This window comes from Schistocerca nitens, chromosome 11 (genome assembly GCF_023898315.1).
Source record: "Schistocerca nitens isolate TAMUIC-IGC-003100 chromosome 11, iqSchNite1.1, whole genome shotgun sequence".
Taxonomy (NCBI): domain Eukaryota; kingdom Metazoa; phylum Arthropoda; class Insecta; order Orthoptera; family Acrididae; genus Schistocerca; species Schistocerca nitens.
The window spans coordinates 25,763,431-25,787,443 of NC_064624.1; positions in this window are offsets into that span (position 1 = coordinate 25,763,431).

Sequence of the window (24,013 nt, forward strand, 5' to 3'; positions counted from 1 at the left end):
TCCCCCGCAAATCGGCGAACGGTCGTGTTATAAGGCTTCCGTCCGCCGTGGGGAGGACCCCATGTTGACGTATGCGATGAGGTGGGGAGCCTAACAACAGGCGAGGCTGTGCCACCCGCACCCGGCCATTCGGTCCGAGGGGAGCTAGGAAACGACTGGAAACCTAGTCAAGGATGCACGTCAACATGCGGTCTATGCGCCCGTAATGAGACAGGAGGGGCCGAAGGGTCGACCTCCATTGCGTCGGGGTATCCGACGCGCGATGACGCCATGTGGTCCGGAGTGGGCAAGAGTTCCATGGCGGAGGACAGCTGGGCACGGGAAGTGATCGGCGGCGCGTGACCCAGGGAGGCGCTTGGCGGCTGCAGCGAAGCGTCCACTGCGGGCGGCGCCGGCGGCGGCTGCGGCGGCGGCGTGACGCCATGGGGCAAAATGGAAGGCAGCGTCGGTAACACCTGGGGATGAGGCGAGCCAGTAGATGGGTCCCCAAGGCGCTGACCGGACGGCACCGTCGCTGAAAGCAGACGGGGAGCGGCAGAACCCGTGCGACGACAGAGGCGCAGCTGATTGAGATGCCGATGCACCTCACCAGAGGCCCCCAAAACCAAATACATCGCGCGGCCGAGGCAGCGAAGAATGTGCCCTACGAGCCAACGCCGGGAACCGCGATAGTTGCGATAGAATACAACGTCGCCAGGAGCAAAAGCAGGAGTCTGCCGCTGCACAGGAACCTTATGCGGCGGATGCAGCAAAGACATCAAGGTTCGATGAGGACGACCATGGAGCAACTCAGCCGGCAAGTGACCATCTCCGGGCTGAGAGCGATACAAAGACAAAAAGAGCAATAACGCGTCCTCCCGAGAATGCGACTCTTTTAACTTCAACATCTGTGACTTGAAAATCCGGACCAATCGTTCAGCGGCACCGTTTGACTGAGGCGAAAACGGCGCTGATGTCAGATGGTGAATACCATTGGCCTTGCAGAATGACTGAAAGTCTGCGGACATGAATTGTGGGCCATTGTGGGAAACAATAGTCTGTGGTAGACCTTCAATGCAAAAGATAGCAGACAACGCTTGGATGGTGGCAGATGACGTCGTGGAAGGCATCCGGACAACAAATGGAAAATTACTGAAGGAATCGACAACAACCAACCATCGAGCATTCCAGAATGGACCAGCAAAATCGATATGTAAGCGTTGCCAAGGGGAAATGGCTTTCAGCCATGCAAAGAATTTCCGCAGTGGTGCGGATTGTTGTTCGGCACACGCCATGCAAGAAGAGCACATATTCGTAATCGCAGCATCGATGCCGAACCAAGTACAGTGCTGACGAGCAAGTTGTTTCGTTCGCACTATACCCCAATGTCCTTGGTGGAGAAGCTTTAAGACAGAGGACTGTAACGAACGTGGGACCACGACCCTAGACTGATCATTATCAGAACGCAACAACAAAACACCACGTCGTACAAAAAGTCTCTCCTTGTGAGCAAAAAATCGGCGAACCAACGGATCCTCGATCCGCGACTTTGACAAGGGCCATTGCGTAGCAACAAAACGCAAAATGGTAGCAAGGACAGGGTCAGCTGCTGTGGCTGTAGCTACACGACGAAAATCAATCGGAAACGATTCGACCACGTCATCGGTTTCCGCATCAATGAACATGCAAGCAAGTTCGGAAGAATCGAATGCTGTATCCTCAGAAACAGGCAAACGGGACAACGCATTGGCGTTTCCGCGCTTAGCAGTGGACCGATACAAGATATCGTAGCGGTACTGTGAGAGGAAAAGGAACCAGCGAATGAATTTCTGCGCTGTACGTGGAGGTACAGGCTTGTTCGGATGAAAAAGCGATGTCAAAGGTTTGTGGTCTGTGATGATGGTAAAGTGATGACCATACAAGAAATCGTGATACTTTGTAACACCAAACACGAGAGCCAAAGCTTCTTTCTCTATTTGTGAATAATTTCTTTGCGCAGACGAGAGCAATTTGGACGCAAAGGCAATAGGGCGATCATGCGATCCATCTTTGTGCGCAAGCACAGCACCGATCCCGAAATCCGATGCATCTACCATCAACAAAAGGGGTTTCTGGGGATCGAATGGCGTAAGGCAAGTATTTGAAAGCAACGCCGATTTCAACTGGCGAAAGGCGCGTTCGCATTCCGTCGACCAGACGAACGGAACACCTTTACGGCGTAAGCGATGAAGCGGAGCTGAAATGGAAGAGGCATTGCACAGAAAGCGATGATAGTAATTTATTTTACCCAGTACACTCTGTAGCTGCTTCACAGTCTGCAGCGAAGGCAAGTCCTGTATGGCACGGAGGTACTCTGGACTCGGATGTATGCCTTGGGCATTGATTACATGTCCCAGATATTGTAAGTCACGAGCAAAAAACACACATTTGTCCTTCCGCAAGCGAAGACCATTTTGTCGCAAGACCTGAAATAATGTGCGGAGGTTGGCTAAATGTTCGGCTACTGTCTTTCCGGAGATCACAATATCGTCCAGATAGTTTGCTGCAGTAGGGACTGACGCACAAACAGTTTGCAGATATTGCTGAAACAATGCAGGGGCGGATGCACACCCGAATGGCAGTCGTTTGAATCGGTACAATCCAAGATGCGTGTTAACCACCAATACGCGCTGGGATTCTTCATCCACCGTTATATGCAAGTACGCATCTGCTAGGTCCAACTTTGAAAAATACGTTCCCGGGCACAGTTTGTCAAAGAGATCTTCCAGGCGGGGCAAAGGAAAAGTAGCAGTCACAAGTTGTGGATTCACAGTTGCCTTGAAGTCCACGCAAAGTCTCAATTTTTCGGAAGGTTTTTTGCAAAATTACTAAGGGTGATGCCCAGAGAGAAGCCTGCACACGTTCAATGACACCTTGTGATTCTAAATCATTTAATGTTCTTGCGACCTCATCATGCAATGCGTGGGGAACATTGTGCGCTCTGAAAAATTTCGGTTACGCGTTCACTCGCAGTTCCAAATGTGCTTCATAGTTCTTAGCGCAACCAAGGCCCGGTGCAAAAATGTCTGCAAATTCTTCACATAGACGAGAAACACTGGCGGAAGGCACAGTCTGGTTCACTGATAGGACCTGATTTACGATAGACTAGTTAAACAACTGAAATAAATCTAAACCAAACGAGTTCACTGCAGAAGAAGAACGAAGGACGTAAAATGACACAAGTTTTGTTTGTCCCTTGTATGTTGCAAGAAGGCTGCACTGTCCTAACACAGGTATATGCTGTCCTGAATAACTAGTGAGCTGAACAGTTGCGGCACACAACGGAGGTGCACCCAGTTGTTTGTATGTGGCGTGATTGAGTAATGAAACTGCATCTCCGGTATCGAGCTGGAACGGTATCACTTCTCCGGCAAAGTCCAAATCGACAAAAAGTTTATTGTCCTGCTGACGACAAGAGCGACTGTTGTGTGCAACGTGAACAGACACTGGTACAGAATCACGTGCGACGTGACGGGATTTCCGTCGACCGCGACGCACACTTTTTGTGGGACGAACACAGTCACCGTTAGCGAGAGGAACACTGGGCGGAGCGGCATTAACTACATGAAGGGCCATGGGCGAAGGTTCCCGTGCCTGTGTGTCCTTGATTCGATTCCGGCGCAAAGCAAAGGGCCGGGAATGGTTGTGAGTGTCCGATCTAAGCTTTTTCTGGCAAACACTTTGAACATGTCCTTCCTTATTACAGGAAAAGCAAATAGCCTGACGTGATGGGCAATTCTCACGCGAATGTCTAGTTGCACACCGTGGGCATGATTTCACTGCATTTGCTTGCTTTCGCGGGACACGTGGCGGTGCGGACGTGCGCGAAGGCTGTTTACAGTTCCACGCAGCGCGCCCGGCGGGCCGGTTAATGCGACACACTGCTGGCGAAGTTTCAAATGATTCCTGAGCAAAGTCAAGTGTGTCTTGCCTATCTAATATGTCTATCACCTGTTGAAGGGAGGGATTGACTAGTTTCAAAATCTGTTCCCTTATGCGAACATCAGAAACGTTCTGTGCAATTGCATCACGTACCATAGTATCTGAATAAGGGAGTCCACATTCACATTCAAACGCACAATCCCTTGTAAGGCCTTGCAATGTTGCAACCCACTCCCGATTAGTCTGACCAGCCGTACGTTTTGTACGAAAGAACGTATACCTTTTTGCAACGACATTTACTGTTTCCTTGAAATAGGCATCTAAAGCAGACAAAATTTCTTCGTAGGACAGCGTTGCTATGTCGCGTCGGGGAAACAATTTCACTATCACACGGTAGGTGGACACACCTACACACGAAAGCAAACACGGCTGCCGCTCATTACCTTGAATTCTGTAGGTGGCGAGATGGAATCCAAATTGTCGTGACCACTCCGTCCATGATTCCTGGGCTGGGTCAAAATTACGGAATGGTGGTGCAACTGCATGTTGTGGCTGCGGTAGCGGTGAAGCGGCTGCTGCCGCAACGGTTTGCAGCGCACGTTGACCCTGGACGAGCTGTCCAAGGGCATCCAATAACGCCTGCGTCTGCTGATTCTGCAAGCGATAAAATTCGGACAGTACATCTGGAGAATGTGGCGAAGCCATGACACAAGTAAATTAGTGCAAATTAGAAAGAACACGTTTACACTCGTCGCCAATGTAGTGGACTGACAAGGCAGCCAGTCCACAGTGACGGGTAACCGAAAGGCACGCGTACACTCACGCCGTCTTGCGTTAAGTCTGAAACAGGATACGTGATGAATGCTATAAAGAAAAGAACAGAGCTTCTCGTATACTTAACTTTATTCCCTCTTGTGGTACATCTCTATTGATAATACAAGTGAGACTCTCTCCAGATATGGTTAATGGCGCCTTGCTAGGTCGTAGCCATGGACTTAGCTGAAGGCTATTCTAACTGTCTCTCGGCAATTGAGAGAAAGGCTTCGTACGTGTAGTCGCTAGCAATGTCGTCCGTACAACTGGGGTGAGTGCCCGCACGTCTCTCTAGACCTGCCTTGTGGTGGCGCTCGGTCTGCGATCATACAGTGGCAACACGCGGGTCCGACATGTACTAATGGACCGCGGCCGAATTAAAGCTACCACCTAGCAAGTGTGGTGTCTAGCGGTGACACCACAAAATCGGCCGTGGTCCATTAGTATACGTCGGACCCACATGTCGCCACTATCAGTGATTGCAAACCGATTGCTGCCACACGGCAGGTCTAGTCTAGAGAGACTCACTAGCATTCACCCCAGTTGTACAGCCGACTTAGCTAGCGATGGTTCACTGTCTACATACACTCTCATTTGCAGAGACGATTTCAGGAACCTCCCAAAGAGGTAGATTCCAGTGTGGTGGAATGTTGCTGTTGCAGGCAGTATTAGTACCAGATGCTCCAGAGGTAACTGTGACACATGCTTCCATTGTTGGTCAGATCATTTGGAGTGGGAGAGTAGTTCATCTCGGACTGGGACAGTAGTTCATCTGGGAATTGAAGAGTACCTTCTTGAATCTGCTTTTCAACTAATCCTATCCCATACTGCTAGTGTTTGCCTCAATATTTTTGTCATACAATGTTACCAATGTAGATTTTAGCATCTCCTTAATGGCAAGGAAATGTCTTCCTCCCACATCATTGCAGGAAAATGTAGTGTATCTGTGTAGCAGTTCTGGCAAGGGACATGCCTTGCTACACAGGTCCTTTATGAAACGCTGGGATCAGGATGGACTCAGTTGCCATTCACTTGGTGCCTCAAGATTTTTATTTTTTGGTTGATGAAGAGGCACTTTTTCAGACTCAGGTGGAGGCCTGCAGGTCAAACACAAACGTAAACACAGTGCAAGTGACATGTCTTCAAACTCACAGGGGCCATCAAGAATTATGAAGGTAGTCTTTTCACTATCAGCCTCGTCAATCTCAATTTTACCAGCAGCCTGTCTGCATGATCATCGTTAAAAAAATACTTTGCTGCTTTCAAGCAGTCTAGAGTATCAGTATGCAGCAATGGGTTTATATAATTTTTTGGGATTTTTTTCAGTTGTCAGTAGTCGATACAGTAACATCACATGCCATCCTCGCCCCTCATGAGAACCACAGGAAGGATAAAGTGCTACCTCAAAGTTCAATACTGACGTCTTGTGGCACTTTCTCCATTTCCTCATGAGTTGTGTGTTATTCAGACAGTGATCTCGTACAGGTGCTAACTAATTTATGGATTCTGCCCCATTTTGATATGGTCCACTTGATCTCTCACTTCTGCACTCAAGTTTGAAAGCAACCAAAAATTGGCACGGAATGGCTACACATACATACTTTATTCCTTCATCAGGCCAGATCTTATTAGCTGTCTGATAATAACATCGTCCACTTCATTATCTGTAGTGGTAGCAGAGCACAATTCTCCACCAATGGCATTCAACTGCCAACTCTGGTCTAGTTTAGCTGTTCCAATGCAATTACATTTAGGGAACAACAGTATTTGCTTGTGACAATTAGTGATGAATGCAGATTTATTTTTTGGGCCTGAGTATCTTTCTGTAGTTGACAAGAGCTTCACAGTATGACTGAGTATCTTGACTGATGAATGGAGCTCATCAGTTTGATGACAATGGGATGTCATCTTCAGTTGCAAATAACCACCCAGAGCTTGTTGGAATAGCTTTGTGTGTGTGGAGCTTTGATTTTGCACAGTCTGACTGTGTGTGATGTCTGCAAGAATTCCTATCTGAAAACAACATTGTGATTACGTTATGTTAAAACAAAAAAATTCAAAGGGCTGTTGTTCTTAAATGATAGTTATTCTTGCAGTACATCACGTGGATGTATTTCCCACTTGCAACCATCAGCACAATTGCTTTTGTATCATGGAATAATGTCCTCTGTTGCTGGTGATAACAAGCATTCAACATTGCAGAAAAAGATGCCTTGGAGTCGAACAGTGCACAGACAGGTTGGTCGTCAGTGACTATGTCACTGTGGTTTCCTTACACCGTGATGATTGCCAACCAAGGAGGATTTTTGTCTGTGACAGCCTCACCTCCATAGATGGTTGCCTCGCTTAGCTTTTATGAGATCACATTCTAGGTGAGTGGCTGGTACGTGTGTACGGCAAAAGGGAACGGCTATCAGCATCTGATGGGTGACTTTCCCCAGTGTACAACAACTGGCATCATCTCACAAGTCGACTCTAATCATCTGCAGTTGACTGGTGTGAATAGAACTCTTTTGATACTTGACGTATCAAGGCACAATAATCATCACATGCTAGTCTTATTTCTCTGCACTAGCATACAATGACTCCAGGGTGCCCACAGTGAAGACATACCAGTGTGTTGTCCTCTGACCACCAGATGTCTCTTCTACAGGGCATTATACTTGGCAGAGGAGTTGGTTGTACTCGAGATTGTAGAAATGCTGGCTTGTCATTTGAAGGATATGCCATAATCCAAGTTGGTAGAGTCCATTCTTCATGGTGCATTCAACTAGTGCCCGAGATTGGGGCTAAGGATTGGTACATCTCTTTGTCAACATTCTATTTTTGAAGTATGGGGTTCATGTTCATAGCTGCAATCTCTTGTGCACTTTGTGCAACATTCCTGGGTACCATAAACTGCTGTATGTATCATTACCTGGTGTGTCAGAGAGGTGAGGTCATGATGGGCTTCCACAACTGCCATGGGGACCACATTCAGATGCCAATCATACTTCTTTCGTTCGAGTCTTCTCTTGTGCATTTCCTTCATGCACTGGTAACATTAGATGAAATCGTTGATTGTTGTGATATCCTTTACCAGAAAAGCACAATACATCATCTGTTTTGTTAGCTTCTGTCATATTCGCTTTCACTATGTGGCATAAAGGCAAAATATTTTTTATGTATGATTGAGTCATTTCCTCATGAACTGGGCCCCATTCTTCAATTATTCTTCCACTAAGTGGACCTGCTGCTGATTATTATGGAATGTTTTCTTCAGTTAGGCCTGGAATTTGTCCCAACCAATGAACTGCTCTTTGTTCTTCTTGAATTGTAGTTGGGCTATGCGACCCACATGAAAGTATATGAATGACAAACATTAGTTGAATCCTTTCAGCCATTTTGTTGGGTCCTGACCATTGTCTTCAGTAGGCACTGGAGGACGTCTGATGTCCTGTTCACTTCCTGTTGATTTGTTCATCAAGACAACACCTTTTATGTTGTCTAATTGGAGCCAGAAGATACAGATGTTTTGAAATAACCAACATCTCCACCAAACAGGGTCATGCAAAAATCACACTTGAGTCCAAATCAGAAAGCACAGCCATCTATAAATACCAACACACTGATACGGAGGGTGCTGTTGTTTATACAAACATCAACTATTTCAGGATATGTGAACATAACAAACACAATATATTTCAAGAACCTTGTAGAAATTATGAATACTACATAACAAATATTTAGTGGTAACTGGATTGGAATTGGTGATCTGCAGAAGGCTAGCGGGGACGCTAGCTATAACTCCGCACTGCCTGTGGCACAACTCTTGGCAATATCACCTATTAATATTTTGTATCATCCGTCCAGGGCATTTGATGATGTCGATCAACACACTATATTTTGTGGAAAGAATCAGTGATGAATAATATGTTTGCACATATTTAATAAAAAGAAGCAGATACTAGAATGAGAAAAAAAAAATTGTCATGGGGCAAATCTCAGAAAGTCACATACAGTTTAATTTTGCGTCCTCTTCTCTTTCTTATACAGGTGGAGGACTCAACATCACATTCATCAAGCAGAGTAAGTTCTTTTGGTGTGTGGCACAGCAGTTACAATTAACCATGTTGTAGAGACAGAAGCAGGTGAAGTTGTTAAGAATGTTAAATGATGTGTCTTAGCTTTCAAAAAGAAAACAAATGAAAAACATAATATTCACTTATATGCAACAAAGAGACCTGACAGCAGTAACTAATGAAGAACATTAATAGGAGCCAGTGAATAGGCTAAAATGCTCAATGTTTTGGTTGAGCTTGTTGCCGCCTATTTGCAGTGGACGAAACATATCAGCGAGCCCCTCAAACAGCTAAATTCAACAGCTTTTGCTACTTGCATAATTGCCAGTTTGTGAGAGAAACAAGTCTGTATCTTGTTTTACGTAATGTTATTAATGGCATGTAGCATGAGTTTGTGTGGTAACTCATTGCCAGTGAAAACAGTGTTGATTGTGAAACAGTAGGCAGTGAAAGAAATGTGTAGTTTTCACCTGTAGCCATCTTTAGAGGCCCCTCCCACAAGTTAGGCATTCTGATTGCACTTGCAAGACAGGTATACAGTGTGTTTCACAATTTCTATTACAGGCTTCTAAGGATTGTAGAGGAGAATTAGTAAATAAATTTTTTTTAGGATCCCAGTGTGGAGCAGTCACAGGGCAAATCTCATAATGTCACATACGGTTTAATTTTGTGTCCTGTTCTATTTCTTATACTCAGCTTCACATACAGCAGGCAGAGTTGGATGTAATATAAAATTGTAAAGTTCATATCAGTTTAAATCTCCCGCTTCATGGTACATACACAAAGCAAAGGACATGCTGTCAAAAAATGCTCTTGTAATTGTGACGTCATGTACCATTTTTGCCCAACTACAACAACAGCTGTAAGGAACTGATAGATTAGGAGGGTTGACTAGTGCTTAATGGATCTGCCTCACTGTCAACGTTGTGGAGATGTTAGGGGCTCCTGCAGAACATACAGGTCAGAGCTCGTTGTTTCCACTATCTGCATATTGTGAAGTGGGGAATTTGAAAGTGATCAGATTTTCAAACGTAGTTTTGTAACTATTAAGTATCTATGAAGTACACTCTAAGACAGAAAGAAACAATGCACTATGAAAGAATTATCCTAATTGGATGGAAATTGATAGATGTTATATACATGTACAGATGAACAAATGAGTTCAATTTCAGAAAAAATTGGATGATTTATTCCAGAGAAAGAGCTTCACAAACTGAGCAAGTCAGTAACAAGGTGTTCCACCTGTGGCCCTTATGCAAGCAGTTATTTGGGTTGGCACTGATTGATAGAGTTGTTGGATGTCCTCCAGACGGGGTGTTGTTGTTGTTGTTGTTGTCATTGTTGTTATGGTCTTCACCCAAGAGACTGGTTTGATGCAGCTCCCCATGCTACTCTATCCTTTGCAACTTCTTCATCTCCCAGTACCTACTGCAACCTACATCCTTCTGAATCTGTTTAGTGTATTCATCTCTTGGTCTCCCTCTACGATTTTTACCCTCCACGCTGCCCTCCAATACTAAATTGGTGATCGCTTGATGCCTCAGAATATGTCCTACAAGTGATACCTCCTACTAGTCATGTTGTGCCACAAATTTCTCTTCTCCTCAGTTATATTCAATATCTCCTCATTAGTTATGTGATCTACCCATCTAACCTTCAGCATTCTTCTGTAGCACCACATTTCGAATGCATCTATTCTCTTCTCGTCTCAACTATTTATCATCCACGTTTCACTTCCATACATGGCTACACTCCATACAAATACTCTCAAAACGACTTCCTGACACTTAAAACAATACTCGATATTTAACAAATTTCTCTTTTTCATAAATGCTTTCCTTGCCATTGCCAGTCTACATTTTATATCCTCTCTATTTCGACCTCTCTACTCTACCATCAGTTATTTTGCTACCCAAATAGCAAACTCATTTACTACCTTAAGCTCCTCATTTCCTAATCTAATTCCCACAGCATCACCTGATTTAATTCGACCACATTCCATTATCCTTGTTTTGCTTTTGTTGATGCTCATCTTATATCATCCTTTCAAGACACTGTCAATTCTGTTCAGCTGCTCTTCCAGGTCCTTTGCTGTCTCTGACAGAATTACAATGTTATCAGCAACCCTCAAAGTTTTTATTTCTTCTCTATGGATTTTAGTTCCTACTCCAAAATTTTCTTTTGTTTCCTTTACTGCTTGCTCAATACACAGATTGAATAACATCAGGGATAGGCTACAACCCTGTCTCACTCCCTTCCCAACCCCTGCATCTCTTTCATGCCCCTCGACTCTTATAACTGCCATCTGGTTTCTGTACAAATTGTAAATAGCCTTTCACTCCCTGTATTTTATCCATGCCACCTTCAAAATTTGAAAGAGAGTATTCCAGTCAACATTGTCAAAAGCTTTCTCTAAGTCTACAAATGCTAGAAATGAAGGTTTGCCTATCCTTAATCTATTTTCTAAGATAAGCCGTAGGGTCAGTATTGCCTCACGTGTTCCAACATTTCTACGGAATCCAAACTGATCTTCCCCAAGGTCGGCCTCTACCAGCTTTTCCATTTGTCTGTAAAGAATTTGTGTTAGTATTTTGCAGCCGTGGATTATTAAACTGATAATTTCGTAATTTTCACATCAGTCAACACCTGCTTTCTTTGGAATTGGAATTATTATATTCTTATTGAAGTCTGAGGGAATTTCAGCTGTCTCTTACATCTTGCTCACCAGATGGAAGAGTTTTGTCAGGACTGGCTCTCCCAAGGCCGTCAGTAGTTCTAATGGAATGTTGTCTACTCCTGGGGCCTTGTTTTGGCTTAGGTCTTTTAGTGCTCTGTCAAACTCTTCACACAGTATCATATCTCCCATTTCGTCTTCATCTACATCCTCTTCCATTTCCATAATATTGTCCTCAAGAACATCACCCTTGTATGGACCCTCTGTATACTCCTTCCACCTTTATGCTTTCTCTTATTTTTTAGAACTGGGTTTCTATCTGAGCTCTTGATATTCATACAAGTGGTTCTCTTTTCTCCAAAGGTCTCTTTAATTTTCCTGTAGGCAGTATCTATCTTACTTTTATTCATATATGCTCTACATCCTTACACATGTCCTCTAGCTATCCCTGCTTAGCCATTTCGGACTTCCTGTCGATCTCATTTTTGAGACATTTGTATTCCTTTTTGCCTGCTTCATTTACTGCATTTTTGTATTTTCTCCTTTCATCAATTACATTCAATATCTTGTCTGTTACCGAAGGATTTCTATTAGCCATCACCTTTTTACCTACTTGATCCTCTGCTGCCTTCACTATTTCATCTCTCAAAGCTACCCATTCTTCTTCTACTGTATTTCTTTCCTCCATTCTTGTCAATCGTTCCCTAATGCTCTCACCGAAACTCTCTGCAACCTCTGCTTCTGTTGGTTTATCCAGGTCCCATCTTCTTACGTTCCCTGCTTTTTGCAGTTTCTTCAATTTTAATCTACAGTTCATAACCAATAGATTGTGGTCTGAGTCTACATCCGCCCCTGGAAATGTCTTACAATTTAAAATCTGGTTCCTAAATCTCTGTCTTACCATTATATAATCTATCTGATACCTTCTAGTATCTCCAGGATTCTTCCATGTATACAACCTTCTTTTATGATTTTTGAACCAAGTGTTAGCTATAATTAAGTTATGCTTTGTGCACAATTCTATGAGGCGGCTTCCTCTTTTATTCCTTACCCCCATTCCATATTCACCTACTATGTTTCCTTCTCTTCCTTTGCCTACTGTCGAATTCCAGTCACCCATGACTATTAAATTTTCATCTCCCTTTACTATCTGAATAATTTCTTTTATCTCATCATACATTTCATCAATCTCTTCATCATCTGCAGAGCTAGTTGACATAGAAACTTGTACTACTGTGGTAGGCGTTGGCTTTGTATCTGTCTTGGCCACAATAATGCGTTCACTATGCCGTTTGTAATAGCTTATCCGCATTCCTATTTTGTTATTCATTATTAAACCTACTCCTGCATCACACCTATTTGATTTTGTATTAAAACCCTGTATTCACCTGACCAGAAGTCTTGTTGCTCCTGCCACCAAACTTCACTAATTCCCACTATATCTCACTTTAACCTATGCATTTCCCTTTTTAAATTTTCTAACCTGCCTGCCCGATTAAGAGATCGGACATTCCATGCTCCGACCCGTAGAATGCCAGTTTTCTTTCTCCTGATAACAACATCCACTTGAGCATTCCCCGCCTGGAAATCTGAATGGGGGACTATTTTACCTCTGGTATATTATACCCAACAGGACGCCATCATCATTTAACCATACAGTAAAGCTGCATGCCCTCGGGAAAAATTACAGCTGTAGTTTCCCCTTGCTTTCAGCTGTTCGCAGTACCAGCACAGCAAGGCTGTTTTCATCAGTGTTACAAGGCCAGATCAGTCAATCATCCAGACTGTTGCTCCTGCAACTACTGAAAGGCTGCTGCCCCTCTTCAGGAACCACGCATTTGTCTGGCCTCTCAACAGATACTCCTCCGTTGTGGTTGCACCTATGGTATGGCTATCTGTATTGCTAAGGCACGGAAGCCTCCCCATCAACGGCATGGTCCATGGTTCGTGGTTGGAGGCTCCTGAGGGGTATAGTGCCAAATTCTGTCCAGCTGCTGCATTGGTTCACCAAAATCTGAAGCTAGTTGGGTGCTCTGCCCGTAATGCTCCAAAGGTTCTCAGTTGGTGAGAGATCCGGTGACTGTGCTAGCCAAAGTAGGGTTCGGTAATTACAAAGACCTGCAATAGAGACTCTTCCTGTGAGAAGAGATTATCTTGTTGAAATGTAAGGCCAGGAAGGTGTCCCATCAAGGGCAACAAAATCCCCAGATGACAACCTAACAGGTCCTGCTGTGAAATGAAATGGCACATCAGACAGGTGACATTTGGGTTGGTATCCCACCACTGTCCAGGGCATCTCCAGATACATCTTTGCCAGTCATTGGGGTTCAATTCAAAGTTGGATTCATCATTGAACACAATTCTACTCCAGTCAGTGATATTCCATGCTGCATATGCTCGACACCACTGCAGACAGGTTTGTTGTTGTACAGAGATCAGTGGTGGTCAGCACAAGTGACACTGAGAGCTCAGACCCCTTTCTGAGAGCCACCTATTAATGGTCCTTGTGGTCGCTGAAGCTGCAGTTGCTCGTCAGATTAATAGTGATGTTGAGTCAGGGGCTCTGAGTGCCTCTGAGATGATTGGTGAGTCCTCACATTCTGTTGTCTCTCTAGGTCAACTGTTTCCATCCCAATGCTGTGTTCAGCCACGGTTAACCCATTCCCGCCAACATAGTCGAATATTGGCATCACTTGCATTCATTGTGAGTGATTTGCTGGCTACTCCAACCATCTTTTCTGAATCCAACTATGTGCTGTCATCTGTGTATATTGTTCACATGGTATTCTGTAAGGCATAGCTACTGTCAAACTGAGTACACTGAATGGAATGTGCAATGACTGTATGTCTTGGTATCAACATATCCCCAGTTTACTAACCTTGCCAACTGTGTGGCGAAATTTCATTGCAGCGTCATACATCCACCTGTCAACCACCAAAGTTTACATTTTTTTTTTTTTTTTTTTTTTGTGTAATAAACTTTGCTCAATTGATGAAACTCCCACTACATGGCATTCTTACCTCTGTCTTTCCCGGTAGGAATCTATCATTTTCTGCCATCTTTGTGTGGGCCATACTAAGTTGACACAGGGTTTTTTACTACACAATGATCCCCACCCCCATCCCTGTAGTGGGGCTCCCCTCATGGTGATACATATTTTGCTGGACTGCCCGTGCCTTTTGGTCCTGTGCACTAAATATGCCACTGCCAGGTGCCAGCAGCCAATCCTTGGATGCTTAAGTCTGTCCTCAATTTTCTTTGCGAGAGTGCTTTGTCCTCTCAGGTTTAAGTTCTTGAATTTTTGTCTGGAATTGGAGTCCCTTGGTGTTGGCGTTGGTTATGGAGGCCATGGCCTTGCCTCCACACCAGCTAGATTCTTTCCACCATTTCCGCTACTTTTGTGCAATTTTTTCCCATTTTCATGTGTCTTCTTCCTCTGGTGTTGTCCCCATAATGTTGTGATCGTGGTATATAATATGCAGTTCGGGACGGATCGATGGAGGTGCTGGTGCCCCAATGGGCGTAGCATTTCTGGGGCACCCTACTCTCCTCTGTTTTTTCCTCTCCCTGCTGCCCCAATGTTCCTTCTACCTTTGTTAGCCCGTTTCTCCTTCCCTTGACTGGACTGTGCTGTTTGTGTTGTTTCTCCCTTGGTTTTTTTCCTACCACCTTAGATCGTGGGACCATTATATCACTGTTTAGTCCCATCTCCCAATCAACCAACCAACCATCTGTCAGTACCTGCATAAATATCAATTTGTGAACAGTTTACAAAACTATTACCTTGTGTATCATTTTTCTTGCCCTAAAGTGTAGAGGGTGACCCAAAAGCCTGATAACATTTGAAAATTCAATATTTTACCAATTAATGAAGGTAGTGAGGTAAAAATTGACACACATGCTTTAAATGACATGGGGTTTATGAAACCAGAAACAAGTTCTCGAAAGACCAACAGATGGCACTTCATAGGATACAAAAACAAAAATTAACGTAAAAATTGATTTTTAGCAAGGTGATGTTCTTTGCATAAGAAATGCTCAGCATGTCAGATGTCGTTTATCCATAACACCTGCAGTCAAGGGACAATGTTGTGAACAGCATTGTACAGCATATCAATAGATATGATGAGAAATTGCCATCAGATGCCATCTTTTTGCATCCATAATGTCAGATGATTACTGTACACTTCTGACTTCAGGTAAACCTACAACCAATAATCACATGGATTGAGGCCAAACATGATGGAAGTATCAACTCAGAAAACAATCCTCACCTAATGATGTGTGTAAGAGATCTTTCACACATGTAGCAATGTGGGCTGCAGCGCCATCCTGCATAAAAGTCATACCTTCCAGCAGGTGTTTATCAGCCAGGCTAAGGATGGTGCGATCCTGTGACATAACATACTTCACACCTGCCATGCTGACAATTTGAAAAGCAGTACTATGCATTTCCTCAAAGAAAAAAAGCCCAATCATGAGTGACGTGGTAAATCCACACCACATTGTGACTTCCTCATCATGCTATTGAGTTCCCAGTGTCATTGACTTGTTGGCTGGTTTTTGCACTCATTATGGACTTCAATAAAACTCCATGTCATTTCAGACGTGTATCAAGTTTTACCTCTCTACCTTCGTTATTGTGTGTATTAGTGCATTTTAAAATGTTAACAGACTTTTGTGTCACCCTATATTTTACTCTAAAATTTAGTTTGCTTTTGTTCGTTTGGTAGATGTAATGTAATGTAATGTGAGTGCAGATTTCTGTTTACTTCTTTTTTATGTTCATTAGGTCTATGGGAAGCACGTACATTGATCACACAACAGCTTCAGTAAAATCAAGACTTAAAAGTGATACTGTGACACTTGTTGATGGCAGTACCTGCAAGCTCATAGGACAGTTTCATGATGTACATAATTGTAAGGATGTCTACAGTTTTGTATCTCAGTTTTAAGGTGTTATGTAAGAGCTAGTCAAATTAAAATGAGATAGATGGCCGGAGCAAATTGACAGCAAAAAATGTCTTTCTTCAGGGCTTCAAAAATATGGAAATCATGTTGGTAAGATTGTGACTCTATGAAGGATGTGCAAAGGCTTCCCAGCAAAACTACCATAGAAACAGCCTTGCAACGTATTGGCCCCTCCACATATCGCCAAGGTTGTCTTGAGTACGCTGCAGAAATTTTGCTGGGTAGCTCTTGCACATCCGCCATTCACTCCTTATCTCTCCCCATGTGATTTCCATATTTTTGGAGCCTCAAAGAAAGACATCCATGGCATTTGTTTTGCTTCAGACAAAGAGATTCACACCTGGGTAGTGGTGGTGGTGGTGGTGGTGGTGGTGGTAGTAGTAGTAGTAGTAGTAGTAGTAGTAGTAGAAGCTTTATTCATCTGTAGATCTCTTTTTACAAGTATATAGGACATGTCAAAGTATTAACAAGTTTAGACCAATTTAAAATAAGCAAATTCATATACATGTATATTTACAGACTTCTAGTTAGACATAATCATTAGATTTACTCCTGGTATACAATACCTTTTTTTACAAATAACGTATTAAATAATGTAATACCACACTGTTCACTCATATTTCACTATCACTCACTGCACACAGTATACACACATTGTTTCATAACACTTCCCTCACCACACACACACACACACACACACACACACACACTGGTGATCTCTGGGCCATTTTCTGTACCACAACTTTCCATTTGCTATCCTGAGAAACTGAGTCAGCATCCCTCCATAATGAGTGAGATGTTTAGCTCAGAAAGAGGAAGAGGTGTTAGTATTGTGCTGTGCATAGCTTGGGGGTAAGTATTTATAGAAAGGAAAAAGAAGGAAAAAAGCGTAAATTGAAGGTGTTATGTGGAATTATGGATGTTTTTTAATCATTATTATTTATTTATTTATTTATTTATTTATTTATTTCTACAACATTTTTTTATGAAACCCCTACTCTGTTTTATCTAAGTAATCCTTCAATGTATAAAATGTATTGCATAACAGGCTCTTTTAGCCGCCTTTTTAAATAAGTGTATTTCTGCAATTTCCTTAATTTCTTTTGGTGATTTATTGTACAGTTTTATTCCTTGGTAGAAAATGCTGTTTTGAGTTTTATGTTTATTTTTTCTTGGTAAATGTAAGTTGAGTCTATCTCTTGTTGCATGGTCATGGACAGAGCTGTGTTATTTTTGATATGTATAACTGACTGATAAATGTGTTCACATGGAGCAGTTAAAATCCCCAGTGTTTTGAACAGATCTTTACAATGACCTCAACTAGTATTTTTGGTTATTATTCTTATGGCTCTTTTCCGGAGTTTGAAATTTGTGTTCATATTTTGTGCATTTGTTCCCCAAAAAAGAATGCCAAAGCTAACAATTGAGTGTACATATAAGTAATATGTAACTAAAAGAACTGCATGTTGCACACTGATGATAGGATTCTAAGGGCATTCGCTCAGGTTGTAGGATTGGGAAAAGAATGGACAGTCCTGGGACCCACATGGTGTGGCTCTCCAATCCACTGGTTAGTGTCAGGACACTGATTTGTGGATTTCTGGTGACAGAGTTTCCTAAAGGGAGTATTTTCACTGGTGAATGGCAGAGGAGAAAGTTACTTCTTTTGCTGGGTGGGAGGAGTGTTTCTCAAAATTAACGGTGCTGCAAGAACCATGAGAAGGAAGGGCCTACCTCCCCTATGGTCAAGTTTATCTGTGTGCTACCGGATGTCTTGATGTCTATGAAATAAATACTCCTGTAACTACCGACAATTTGCTCACATTAGTGACAAGGGTCAATATCATCACTGAGATTGAACTGAGGCCATCATACTTTTCCAGGGCTTCTAAATATGAGAGCATCTGTGAGCTTTAGTTCTTCACTTTTGTGTTTGTTGACTAAGTTACCACACTTCTGCAACTGAGGAGGGTAGTCGTCCCCAAAACTGACACAGACGGGGTAGTGATCTCACAATAAATTTTCACAATGTGGATGACCACAATCTGCCCAAATAGGATCACATGTACACTGGGAAGACATCGGCCCCAAGTGCCACCCTTTAAAAATGTTGAATGTGGGATGGGAATCCAGCTTCACTTTGCATCAGTAACACCAATTTTTTTTACCTTTCCTGAAGGTGAATCCCTCACAAAAGTCAGGATAATGTGCTGGTGTTTGCTTTGTTTTGGTGGGCCTCAACGTGCACGATAAACAAAGTGAATCCCTCATCTCGCCAACTGTTCATGCAGTCCTTCATCTGTATGAATGGTTAGTTCCCAGTGAAAAATTAATTCTTGTACCATTTTGATGTTCTTATATAGTGTGATGGTAACATGTACATAACCAAGGGAAGAGAGTTTGTCAGTAACTTTTTCAATAATCTCCACAAAAAACACTGATTTAATAGAGAGAAAGTATAATCCATCTGTTCAGATGCAAACCAGAAACATAGGGGAATAACTGTTGACAAGTTGCTAGGTTATGTTTTCCTCCCATGATGTAGCTCAGGAGGAAAAGTTTCTAGGGTCACAATGATAAGCATTGAATTGCAATCTGTCCAAAAAGTCTGCAGAGGATTCATGGCTGCCAGCTGACAACTTTGGTCATTACATGACTCCAGACATTCACCACAATTCCACCTACTCTGAACTTAGGCTCTCACAATGCATGCCACCCTGTCAGAGCAAAGGCCACCTGGCACAATGGTCAGTGGCCAGAGTCTCACCCAAAATGGCAGGCATCTTCTACTTTGTGGAGGTGGGAGGTGAAGGCTTGGGTATCGGTAGTGTGATCCATGTGTGGTCAGGAGGGCTACCACCATACGGATACATGATGACACTCCACCCTCCCCCCCCCCCCCACACCCCCACCCCTTCCCATCCAGACTAGCTATGTTGCTGGATGGTGGGCAACCTATCCCACGTGACACCATGGCTAGGTTAGCAGAAGAGTTTCTGTGTTAGAGTATAAGTCAGAGAAAATATATAGTCAGAGTAAAACTTCACCACAGGTAATGGAAAGGTCCTGCAATGGTTTGTGGGTCCATGCTCATCACACATATACACATAAAAGAAATGTGAGATACCTGGGTGCAAGTCTCTTCTGTGTGGTATGGTTCATTTATAAAGAATTCTTTTAAAGCAGTCTGTCTGAATGAGGTATTTAGCCTCTCACACCTGTAATCAAAGGAATTATACCATTTTTGACCATGCTCTCCCTTACATTTTCAGTTGTCAGTTCAGCTGATGTATCTTTTCCCCTCCTGTTACAGTTTTGTCTTGTTTATTTGTGTCTCCCAATAGCAGCAATGTGCACAGCTTCAATGTGAGCAACAACCAATGTCAGTAGAAATTCAGTGCTCCCTGACTGCTCTGTTCATCCAAGATTGGCCCACATTTGTGTGAGAGTTGTGACATCTAGCTTATCCCAGTCACTTCTGATACTATCTTAGTTTGAAGGCCACAAGTCTTTGCCTATTGTTCTTGAACCTCATGTCTTGTACAAAAAAACCTACATATCCGTGTGAAGAGTATCACTAGAAATCCCTTCTCCTATCCCACTGCAGTTTTGTCAGTACAAGGCAATTCACAGTCACCACCCACTCACCAATACCAAACTATTAACTAAATTAAATTACACAGATATGTGTCTACATAATGGGTCTGGTACAGGTGTGGTGACAACTGTTGACACACAAAGAGAAGTGTGGCCTACTTGTCACAATGTAATCAAGCCTGCTTTATTTTCTATACATAAATAGGAAGTACTACCACACAGTCTTTTAAATGAAATGGGAGTGCCAAATATATACCCAGACAAACTTCATCCCACATTTATTGTATATTAATTTATATCAGAGTCTGTGTTTGCCCACCTTATGAACTTTCCAGTTTTAATGAATAATACTATACGAAAAAAGATTCTTTTGTGATATGAACATGAAGTGTCATTCATACACTTGTTCACTTCATAATGTCAATGAAATTAATGGTTAAACTCCAATTAATACCTTGACTACAGAGGAGTACAAAATGACAGTGTCTCATCTGCAACCAAAACTACTTATTCCATTCTATTAATTAGTATACTTAATGTCAGAAGTGCTTTACTCTTTTTTTGATGTGTAGCTGATGCATCCACAATACCACAAAATCACTTCCTTGAAGAATATGTTTTCAATAAACAATAAAGTAACTAACTCTTTGTAAGAGATAAGAAGGAAAATTCTTACTATCAAGTTGTTCAGGTGATGAGACTGTGGAGAAAAGAATTTATGATGAAGAGAAAGATACAGTAAGGTAATGTTACAAATGAAGTTTTGGAATATCAACTATGCAAAAATAAAAGTAAGAGGACACACTGGATCACTAAAACTAAATACTAGTGCAAAGGTCATAAACAAGAATAACTATATAGTACATTTTTCTGAATTTATCACAAAAAGTAATAAGGTAAAACCACTCAGACACCATGAGATAGATCATAACAATGCTTCACAATAATATCTGATGAATTAATCAGTAAATGAAATGACTAGCAATCTATGATGATATACAGTAAGGAAATAATAATTTGCGAGACAATGCTAATTATTTATGGTACTGTAAAGTTGTTGCAAATGAGTTGCATTAGACACTGCAAGTAGTTTTATAGAGCTATGCCCAGCAAAAGAAGTAACTTTCTCCTCTGCCATCACCAGTGAAAATACTCTGTTTAGGAAATGCTCTCGCCACAAATCAGTGTCCCAACACCGGCCAGTAGATTTGAGGGTCACACCATTTGGGTCCCAGGGCTGTCCACTCTTTTCCAATCCTACACCCAGAGCAAATTAACCCTCAAAAGGATCTCAGTGGCCAAAAGTTGTGTAAGAGACAAAAAAGAAATATCAGGAGAAACATACTTCGGTGATCCCAGAGGCATTGGGTACCTCCTTGCTATTGGATACAGAATCAATGCCCAGTGATGTTCAACCCCCGCTGGAGACAGACAGTGATCCTGGGTGATGTCCTCATCTCCTGGCCATTTCACCCATAACCAGGACACTGTCATCATGCAGTTGCAAAGGATATTACAGTCACTTGCCGGAATGGCAACACGTAATCTCCTCTTGTTCTGCAATCTGTATTACTCTGCTAGAACAACAAGTCACGTATTACCTGACCAAACTCTTTGAGGTTACCGTGCATTCTGTCAGAACCATACTGTTGCCAGGAGATCTGGAGGTGTTGCACATTGGCTCACACAGTTGTCATCAGTGAGTGGATACCCCCCTTCACCTTGTTGGAAGCTATGCAAATGACACCAGCATTCAAAACTTGTAATGTATATTAGCCTCTAGGCAGGGGACTTACCTTGAAATGACCAAATTCATCTGACATTCCTCCCCCCTCCCACCCCCTTACACCCTTGCCCCCAACTTTCTTTTGGGGATTTCAGTGTGCACCAACCCTGTATGGAGAAGTACTGCTTAATCTGGTAAGGACTTTCCGGCTTATTTCTTATCTCGGTCTATGTCTTGTCAGTGATGGTACTGCTACTTATTTCAGAACTACCTGTGGCTCCTTTCAGCTGTCAACCTTAGGATCTCTTCTCTGTCTTGTGGCATCACTGCAGTAGTTGATATGTGACAATCTTTGTGACAGTAAGCACTTTACGAAGGTCCTCTCACTCCCTTGTCACCACGTGATGGACTGATTAACCTGTTGATCCCTTCAGAGGGTGAAATGGTATTTGTGTACCTCTTCTGTTACCTTCACCTTCTCTCTGTCAGTTTGCATTGATGACGTGGTGTCGAATGTCCCTGGTGTGGGTGTGATCATGTACACCACAGGAACAGCTGTTCCACATTATACAGGCCCCCCCCCCACCCCCCCACCCCCCCACCCCCCCACCCCCCGTCTGCCACTGAATGGTGTCATTGTAGACCAAAGATGTTGCAACAACTTTTCAGGATCACGCAAGGGCCTTTAAATGTCTAAAGCGACATTCTTCACTGACCACTTTCTTTACTTGCAAACGGCTCTTCATCTGTGGCTCACTATGCAAGTAAACACAGTGAGAAGGAATTCTGGAGCCCTACATTTTCTCATTGGGAACATATGCCTCTTAATCCTAGGTGTGAGTCAAGCTTCATAGTCTCTAGGCCTGTCAAATATCAACACATGTTCCCAGTCTCCTTCTTTATGGTGTTACTTGTTCCAATGCTTCGGTCCTTGTTGAAAACCGTATGACTTACTTTCCAACAGCATCTGTGACCTCTTTTTATGTGGCTACCTTGTGAATGCTTACATTGGATATCTTTCTGTCTTACACTATCTGTCATGCTGGTTATCTAATGAATCTTATACTGTCTGGGAAGTGCTTCAGGCTCTTGACTCATCATACAGCCCCAGGCACTGATCTGATTCATAATCAGACAATTTTTTTTATTTAATCATGTCAGAAACTCACTCTATAGCTTACAAGTTACATAAAATGTTCCAAACCATGGTACTATAAGCATTAAAATTACAATTTAATGTTTTGTGATCAGTATGTAGCAACCTCCCATGCGTCCTTGGTGACATAGATGAAATTCTGTGGCATGCATGATGTTGGGAATAGGCTGTAGACAAGATGATGACTCATTGTCTGTTCTTCACCACATTCACATGCTGTGGAGTTGCATGTAAATCCTCACTTTTTCAAGTTGGTCTTTGTTCTTCCAACTCCAGAATGCAGCCTGTTTAGGGTCTTCCATATTGACCAGCTTTCTTCGTGACCTGATGGGAGGCTTTCGGTTGGGATCATCCACCCTGCAAGGTGGATGGTTCTGGAACACCATGAGTTGATTCTGAAGTTCGAAGGTAGTTCAATGAGGCTTTCAGTTGAATGGAGAAAGCTTTTCCTTGACTTGAGCATGGTACTGCTGGGTGATACCTGTGTAGTGTGTGGGTCTTTGCATTCAGTGCCTTAGATGTTTCCAGTCTGTATGCACATTCATGATGGATACCTGGAGGTGGGGTGCCTGCTAGACCATAAACTTTATCAAGTGGTGTAGATCTCAATCATCCCGTACTGAGTCTGCAGGTTTCATTCAAGGTGATATATACTTGTTTAGCATGACTAGATCTGAACCAGACAGGGCAAGCATATTCTGCAGCTGAATAGCAAAGAGCTACAGCAGAAGTTCTGAAGATGCAAGGATGCATCCCCCAGGTTGTACCAAATAATTTCCAGAGAATGTTGTTCCTTGCAGATACAAATGTTCAAATGCGTGTGAACTCCTAAGGGATCAGACTGCTGAGGTCATCAGTCCCTATATTTGCACACTACTTACACTAAATTAACCCTAAGGACAACACTCACACCCATACCCGAGGGAGGACTCAAACCTCTGGCGGGAGGGACCGCACTATTAGTGACATGGTGCCTCTAACCGCACGGCCACTCTATGTGGCCTTTGCAGATTCCTTCCGTTTGGTGTTCAGGCAATGTATTCTGTAGGTAAGTGCTCGATTAAGAGTTACTCCAAGATATTTGGGGTTGAAGCTGAGTTCTAATTACTTACCT